This window comes from Hippopotamus amphibius, chromosome 9, assembly GCF_030028045.1.
Source record: "Hippopotamus amphibius kiboko isolate mHipAmp2 chromosome 9, mHipAmp2.hap2, whole genome shotgun sequence".
In the NCBI taxonomy this organism is placed as follows: domain Eukaryota; kingdom Metazoa; phylum Chordata; class Mammalia; order Artiodactyla; family Hippopotamidae; genus Hippopotamus; species Hippopotamus amphibius.
In genome coordinates this window covers 75612674-75619982 of record NC_080194.1, presented here as the reverse complement: position 1 = coordinate 75619982, position 7309 = coordinate 75612674, and the positions used below count along the sequence as shown (strand labels likewise).

The window sequence follows — 7309 nt, the reverse complement described above, 5'->3', positions numbered from 1 at the left end:
ACCATGGAAGGGAAGGGTCGTCTGGTTGGCTGTAGTGCAGGAGGGATAACGTGGGGTGGGGAGGAAATTTACTGAAGAAAAGTGGGGAACTGAATCTTTAAAGAATGGGTGAAAAGGGAGTTGGGAGGGAGATGAGGGGCCAAGAAAGCATCTAGAGTGAATAGAAGGAGAAGGAAAAAGACATGGTTGTGGGTGCAGAGAGGTCCAGCTCTTCTCCAGGGCACTGGTTCCTCACTCCCATCTCCTGGTTACAGGGCACTGCTTGTTGCCCCACATGGCAATCTTTAGAAACAGAGGACCTGGGAGGAAGCGACTGGACTTCATGTAGGCCAAGATCTTCTTCAGGCCCTCAAAACGGGAAATGAAGTCTTTCGGGTTTGGGAATTCATCCAGGCACCTGGGTTCCCATACGTGGGGCACATCAGGATGTGATAAGCCAGGAATCCACATAGGTGAACTTGTTCCCTGCAAACCAAGCCCTCTTTCCCAGAAAATCTGAGAAGAGCCTCATCTCCTCAGGGATCTCCTTCAAATAACCAGGCTTCAGTTTCTCAAAGTCAGAGCTGTAGCAGATCCTGCCCATGTACAAGCAGATGTCCATCACTTGGTTCTCCAATACATCCACGCGAATCGTCTCCTCTGTCTCCCCTCGCGTTGTGCTTGTGAAGGATGTCATTGCTCTGGGTGAGCTCATGAGCCCCGTCAATTAAGTAGGGCAGATGGGGGGAAGTCCAGCCCAGCTTGGATTTTTCACCCAGCCCCGGCTTCGCCGGGGGTGTCCCCCATCACGTACTTCTCCTCATGATTCAAGTCTATGTACTGCAGGAGCAGGGGGTCAGCGTGAACCAGCTGAGGATGCCCCGTAACCTACGGTCATGGGCATGGTGCTGGTTTCTGTGCTGAGTGGAGATGCTTCACAGGAGCTGGGCTGCAACTTTATTGCTGAGTCTTCACTCTAACCCTTTATGGTGGGTAGCATCACTTGTATTATGGAGCGAGACACGGAGCTTGTAGAGGTTGGCGATTTGACCCAGAACAGCAGGACTTCATTCTGGATTTAACTGGCTCCAAATCTGTCGGGCTTCTGTTCTATTCTCTGACATCCTGAAGGCACTGGCTGCTCCTCAGGACTGTGGACACCACAGAGCCCCGATTCAGCCTCATAGCTGGGAGCCCGCTTAGCCTTCTTCCTCCTCAGGGCCCCTCACCACACGGCAGACAGGCTTCCTTCATCCTCCAGCTACTTTTATTTCTCTTCCTGTTTTTACCCTCCTGACTCCATCCAAGCAGACCAGGAGTCACAGCCAACAAGCAGAAGCTAGAACAAGGCTCTCACCCCATACCCTCCTCCGACTACAGGCAAGGAAGAGACTGGGGTCCTCACCAAGCCTGAGTACAAAGGAGGGTCATCGGGGGAGCCTGGAGATGGGGTCTCTGCCCCAAGTTGCAGGCTGCTTCTCTCCAAACTTGCCTCCATATCTCTGCTTCCTTGGGACGCTCTCACATCTGCAGGCAGTGCCAGGGTCACAGGGGTGCCCTTAATGCCCCTTCTCTCTGGGATGGACGCCCTCCATGCCAGAAGCAGACCAAACTCAGCCTGTCCCTGGAGTCATGTCCCCTTTTGGAATCGTTTCTTAGGGGGTAGCTTGCAGTCCTGGGAAGACCTCAAGATTGGGGGTCAGAAGACTTTTGTGCTGTTCTCATGTCTGCCACCAAATCAGCTGGGTGACCTTGAGCGTCTGGGCCTCAGCTTCCTCTCCTATAGCTGCTGGACCCGCCGGTCCCGCCTAACACTCTTCGTGGCCCTCTGAGCTCTGCAGCTCCTTATCCCCCTCCCGCCCCAGCGATGCCTCCACCCCCAGCAGCCAGGTGCCCTGGTCCCACTCAGACCTGCCAAAATACACAGCGTGCAAGGCACTTGGTGTGTTGGTGCTTATTTCTTCTGAGGCAGGAAGTCGAATTTAAATTGTGCCCCAATCAGCACAAAAGCCAGGAAGCTCGCACCTTCCACACGACAGATTATATAAAAGAGCTCAGCTCTTCTTCCCTGTATTTCCTTCCCTTTGTTCCTGCTCTTTGCCAGTCACTCAGTCAAGTAACCCGTATTAAGTGGATGTGTCCATGAGGCTGGGCGCAGGTGTGTAATCCCAGCCGACAAGGGCTGTCAGGAGGACTTGCGGTTCCCTAAGAACACGGCACAGACCGTGGAAGGACAAAGGGTTCCTCGGTGCCTCTGCCATTTCCCTTACCCACGGTAGTTGTCCATTTTATAGCGAGATCATGTTTTCTGTGCCCGCCTCTTGCCTTCTCATCCAGGCAGGAAACCAGGCTGCTCTCCTGCCGGGGCCTCACCTCCGAACCTGGATGGGATGACCTAGTTCCCACATTTTTGGCACCAAAGGCGAGGGTTTGAAGATGGTGACACGCTGGCTGTGCCTGTCCCGGCAGATGGCAGGACACAGGTGGAGGCAGTGGAGGCAGTGAGGCCGCTGGCCTCTCCCGAGGCCCTGGGGTCGTCCGCATTCCTCGATGGGCCGCTCCGAGGGCAGGGGTGCCCGTCTCCCCGTGTAGTCCTGACAACTCGACCCCCCATGCCCACCTCTCTAGAGCTCTGTACACGTACCCAGTGCTTGGACTCCTGCTTCCTCACCTGACCTTCTCAACAACATGAAGACGCAGGAGTATTATTGCTCCTTCCTCACAGATAAGAACCTGAGCTCAGAGAGGCTCACGAGCGCCCCAGACCTCACAGCTGGACCAGCCAGGCCGCGCTGTACTCGCCGAGCTCGCGCGGCACCCGCTGCTCCTCGGGAACCTCCCCAGGAAATCAGAGGGGCCCCAGCTCACCGTTGTCCTAAACCTGACACCACCTGAGCCCCAGGGCAGGTAGCCCAGAGGCCCCAAGCCCAAGCTCTCACTCTACCTCCTTACGCTGCATGAGGAGGCCAGGGCTCAGGGCGCGAGAGCCAGGGGGTCAGCAAGGAAGGGGGTGCCGATGACAGAGGGCTGTGGGGCACAGGTGCCCCCCCCGCACCTGAGGACCACACGGATGGAATCTCCTTAGGGGGATAGAGTGTTTGAAACAGAGTGGGTGTTGAAGGATTTGTTAGATTTGTTTTTCTTTTCCAGACAGAAGTAAAAGAAACGTTAAGAAAAAATTAGGACATTGGCCCAGGAATCCCATGTAAACCCAGGGAAGCACGTGGGTGTGGAGGAAATGCCACACCAGGAGACAGAGGTAAGCATCCTGGGCAGAACCATCCTCTGTGGCTATCGGAGGCTGGCTGTGTGGGCAGGAGTGGGTGTCGGGAGACGTCCCTGGAGAAGAGAAGGTCTGTCTACACCACAGCTGCCTGAGGGCCCACGATGGGCCTCGATGTGAGTCGTGTGGCCGGATGCATGTCAGGTGGGGGCCAAGCTGACAGCCTTCACAGGGTTCACAAAGGGACCCACCCCGGGAGTTTAGACCAGAGTCAGGAGCTGTAGGGGAGGGGTATGACCCACCAGCTCCTCCTCTCTGACAAGGGCCCACTCCTGGGCTGGTCTGGCCACCTCGAGGCGGCACTGGCCATGTGGTCACTGAGTGACGGATGCCGGGCGGCTTACGAGGAGGCGGTCATGGGGCAAGAGAGGCGAGGAATGGGAAAGATGGAAAAGAGAGGGAGCAGAGGAGGGGCTGGGCCCCAAGGATAGGGGGAGGAAGGGCAGGTGCCCTGAAGGTCGGGCAGAGAAAGAAGAATAAGGCAGACAAGGGACCATGAGGCCAGATGATAAGGAGGCAGAGAACGGAGGCGGAAACCACAGGGGCTTGGGGACCGTGAGCTCCCCCCACCTCCCGTGCCTGCGGCCCAGCCGGGCCTGCCCCCCCCCCTCCCCGGGGGGCCGGGCGCAGCGCCTCCCCTCCTCCTCCCTTAACTGCCACTGCCCGCCTCTCTCGGGATTTTTCTGGTCGTTCACCTGCCACGGCCGAGGGCTGGAATCCCAAGCCCCGGCCGTCCGTCCGGCGCTGCTGCTGCTGCTGGCGGAGCCACTCCAGCCCGAAGCCACCGTTTCTTCGCTTCCGAACCACCCGCACGAGCTGTAAGGGGATGACAGGGCGGGTATAGAAGGGCTGTAAATCACCAAAGGATCAGACGCTGGGAACCTACATTTATTTCCAGGACTGAACGCCTCAAATCCCTTCCAGGGGGCCCGTCCCCGAGGTGCGGTGCTGCGTGTCTCGCGAGCTGTCGTCCGGCGGGTCTTCGCCTCGCAGCGCTGGCCCCGCGTCGGAGGAGGCGGCACCCAGAGGGTGAGTGGCTTCACCAGCACTTGCCAGGCAGTTCGTCCTGGGGTTGGAGACAGGCACGCAGAGTTACAGGGTGAGAAGTTTCCCTCTTTATTCCTGGAGCAGGTCTAGGCTGTTAGCGCCGGGAATCATCTAGGTGGATTTTCAAGGAGCCGCTGAATATGCATGAGAGAGAGTCTGATCACGGGAGGAACAGCAGAGGCGCGAGAGGAAGCTGGATGGATGAAGACTGAGGGGAGGAAGGCTGGGACTGCGGCACAGACGGACGTGGCCTGGCAGAGACGGGGGAGAGGCAGGAGAAAGGAGGCTCTGGAGGAAGGAACAGAGGGGAAGAGGAATAGAGGCCGAGGGAGCAGGCCAGAAGCCGGTGGAGTGGGCAGATGGAGCGGCACACGGCGAGGCCTGGCCGCCAAGCCCCGCGGCTTCCGAGGGAAGCAGATGCTTCCAGGAGCACGTGGAGTATCCTCGTGGACGCGGGCCCAGTGCAGCCGGAGGAGCGACCCAGTCCCTGCCCTGTGGGGCTCTGTTTCCCCCTTTCTGCCCTCCTCCAGGCTCCACCAGCCCCTCGCGAGTCCCAGGGAAGACAGAAGCTGCCACATCTCACCACCAGGAGATGTGCTGTGGGGGTGAGTGTGTGCAAAGTGTGCATGGGTGTGCAAGCAGGCAGGAGGCCAGAGGAGGGGCAATGACTCGGGGGTGACGGCCAGGGTGGGACTGATCTGTTGGCCGAGGGGAGGCCATCCCGTCCCCTCGTGCCCACCAGGAGTGTCCTGTAGCTTCTCGCTGCCACCAGTTTTCCTTTTGCCCAAACCAACAGACTGCCACTGCCCCACTCAGCAAGAAGGAATGGAGTGCACCCTGGGTTCTGTGTTAGAAGAACCTTGGGGCCTCCCTGGCCTCATTCCCTCCTGCTGCTACTCACAGTCACTTTCCTACACCTGCTGCGGGCAGAGGGCAGTATCTAGGTGCCTGTCCCATCCTCCCCCCCCCAAAACCCTCTGGTGGGAAGAAAGCTCAGAGGGACTGGCAAGGCGGGGTTCCCACCAGCCCCAGCCCCCTCCCTAGTCCAGGTCCCTCCCATGCTACCCCAACCTCCCTCCCCAAGGGCGGCCCCAGCACTTCGGGGACTCCGATGCCCCTCACTGGCCCTACACCCAAGGTCAAGGGCTCCTGTAGTGGCCCAGAGTGGACGAGAGCCACACCCTGGGAGGGAAGTGGAGGAGGACAGTGGGGCGGGGAGTGCAGCGTCGCATGGAGGCGCCCGCGGGAAAGACAGGTACCAGGAGCCAGATGGGCCGGGTGGGAACAGAAGTTAAGTGGGAAGAGACAGATAAACAGCAGACACCAAGCCACCAGCCAAGCATATGCTCCGCAAGCAGGCGCCACCAGCACCCAGTGGGTTGGGGGGGGCGTGGACCCACAGCAGGGGGCCAGTGCATTTGCTGCGGCTGACTGTTGCCTAGCTGGAACCAGGGGTCGACAGCCCCTCCCTGGAGCCTCCAACCACGGAGAAGCCGCAGCGGGCCGGGTGGGGGAGGAGCACCTGGTCGCCTGCCCCAGGGACGGTCTCTGGTGGAAGAACCCAGCCCCAGCCTACAACGTCTGAATAGCCAGGCGCCGGCTCCAGGACCCCAAAGCAGAGACCCTGGGGCTGAGCAGATTCAGGAGAGGAGCAGAGAAGCAGGCCTGGCCAACCGGGAAGTCCTGGAGCCCCGAGGAGCTGGGGGTGCCGGCTTCCCACTAGAGCAGTGCATCCAGGCCAGAGCCCTTCGGCTGGGTGATGTCATCCCTTTGAGCTGCGGGAGGGAAGGGGCGGAGCCAGGCTGGAGCTCTGCGGACTTGACAGGCTCCACCCCCAGACCAGCTCAGCTCCGGGGGCCCTGTCCGCCCAGCTCCAACCAGGCCTCTAGGCTGGTCTGCCCGCGCAGAACTGCAGAGCTGGAGGAGGGGGGCGCAGGGAGGGTCCCGCACACTTAGCCCTGCAGAAGGCTTACCTAGGGTCCTCATCCCCCACATCCGCATCCTCCCAGGGCAGCCCCAAGCTTACAAGTACCCTAGGCAGATGGCAGGAGGCCCTTTTCCTGCTGTCCTAGCCTCAGCCTCCTTCTCCCGCCAGCAAGTCCAGCAATGTTCGCCTGCTCTGCAAAGTACCAGGTGCCCCAGTGGAATTTCCTCTCTACATAGTACTGCGGAAGGACTAACGGGGAGACAGGCACTGCCCTGGGCTCCTGAGCGCTGAGCCAAAGAGTAAAGGCTCTGAGCTGAATCTGAGACTGCTCAGAGCCCCAAAGCCAGGCAAGCCTCCTGCAGAATGGCCCCGCCACCCCTCGCATGCTCCTGTGGACAGAAGCCAGCTCAAGGCCAGCTGCTGGCCTGCTTCCAAAGCTGGCACTGGCCCCAGGGTCCTGCCTGCCCTCCTTGTGCTACCCCAGCCTGGGTGGCTCAGGGCCACCGTGGCTCAGGGCACTGAGGACTCGGGCTGGGCCAAAGCCTGGCTTTCCCACACCTGGCTCAGATGTCAAGGTGCTATTGGGGGCTGCCTCAGGGCGACAGAGCTGGGGTGGCACAGATGCAAGAGCAGCCCCAGCCTGGTCTGCGGGACTTCCCACACCACAGGGCCTTGTGTTTTGGACTCAACTACTTGGCACGGCCCCAGGGCCCAGGAGCGTCCCCAGGCACAAGCCTGCAGGAGCCCAGGAGCCAGGCCCACGTGAGCCCACATGCCCAGGGCAAGGCTGGGCTCCATGCCGGCTCTCCTGGCCCTTCCTTAGCCCTTTGCTCTGTAGGCAGGACATGTCTGGGGCAGACAAGAGTGAAGATGAGGTGAAACCAGTGAGAAGGAAGGGTGACTAGGAGTGAAATTTCTGCTTTGGTTCGCTGAGCCCTGGACCAGGAGCCGTGGCAAGACCAGCTCTGGGACACACTCACACCGGGAAAATGCTGCGCCTGCCTTTGCCGGCTCTCAGACCGGACTTCACACATGGAACCAATAGGCCTACTAGCCCATGTGTCATTCGTGTT

The 7309-nt window shown here is 59.9% G+C and overlaps 1 pseudogene; it reads right to left on the bottom strand.

Moving 5' to 3' along the window:
• Positions 1-231: 231 nt before the first annotated feature.
• LOC130860913 (glutathione S-transferase Mu 1-like) lies at positions 232-2938 on the bottom strand (annotated as a pseudogene).
• Positions 2939-7309: the final 4371 nt, after the last annotated feature.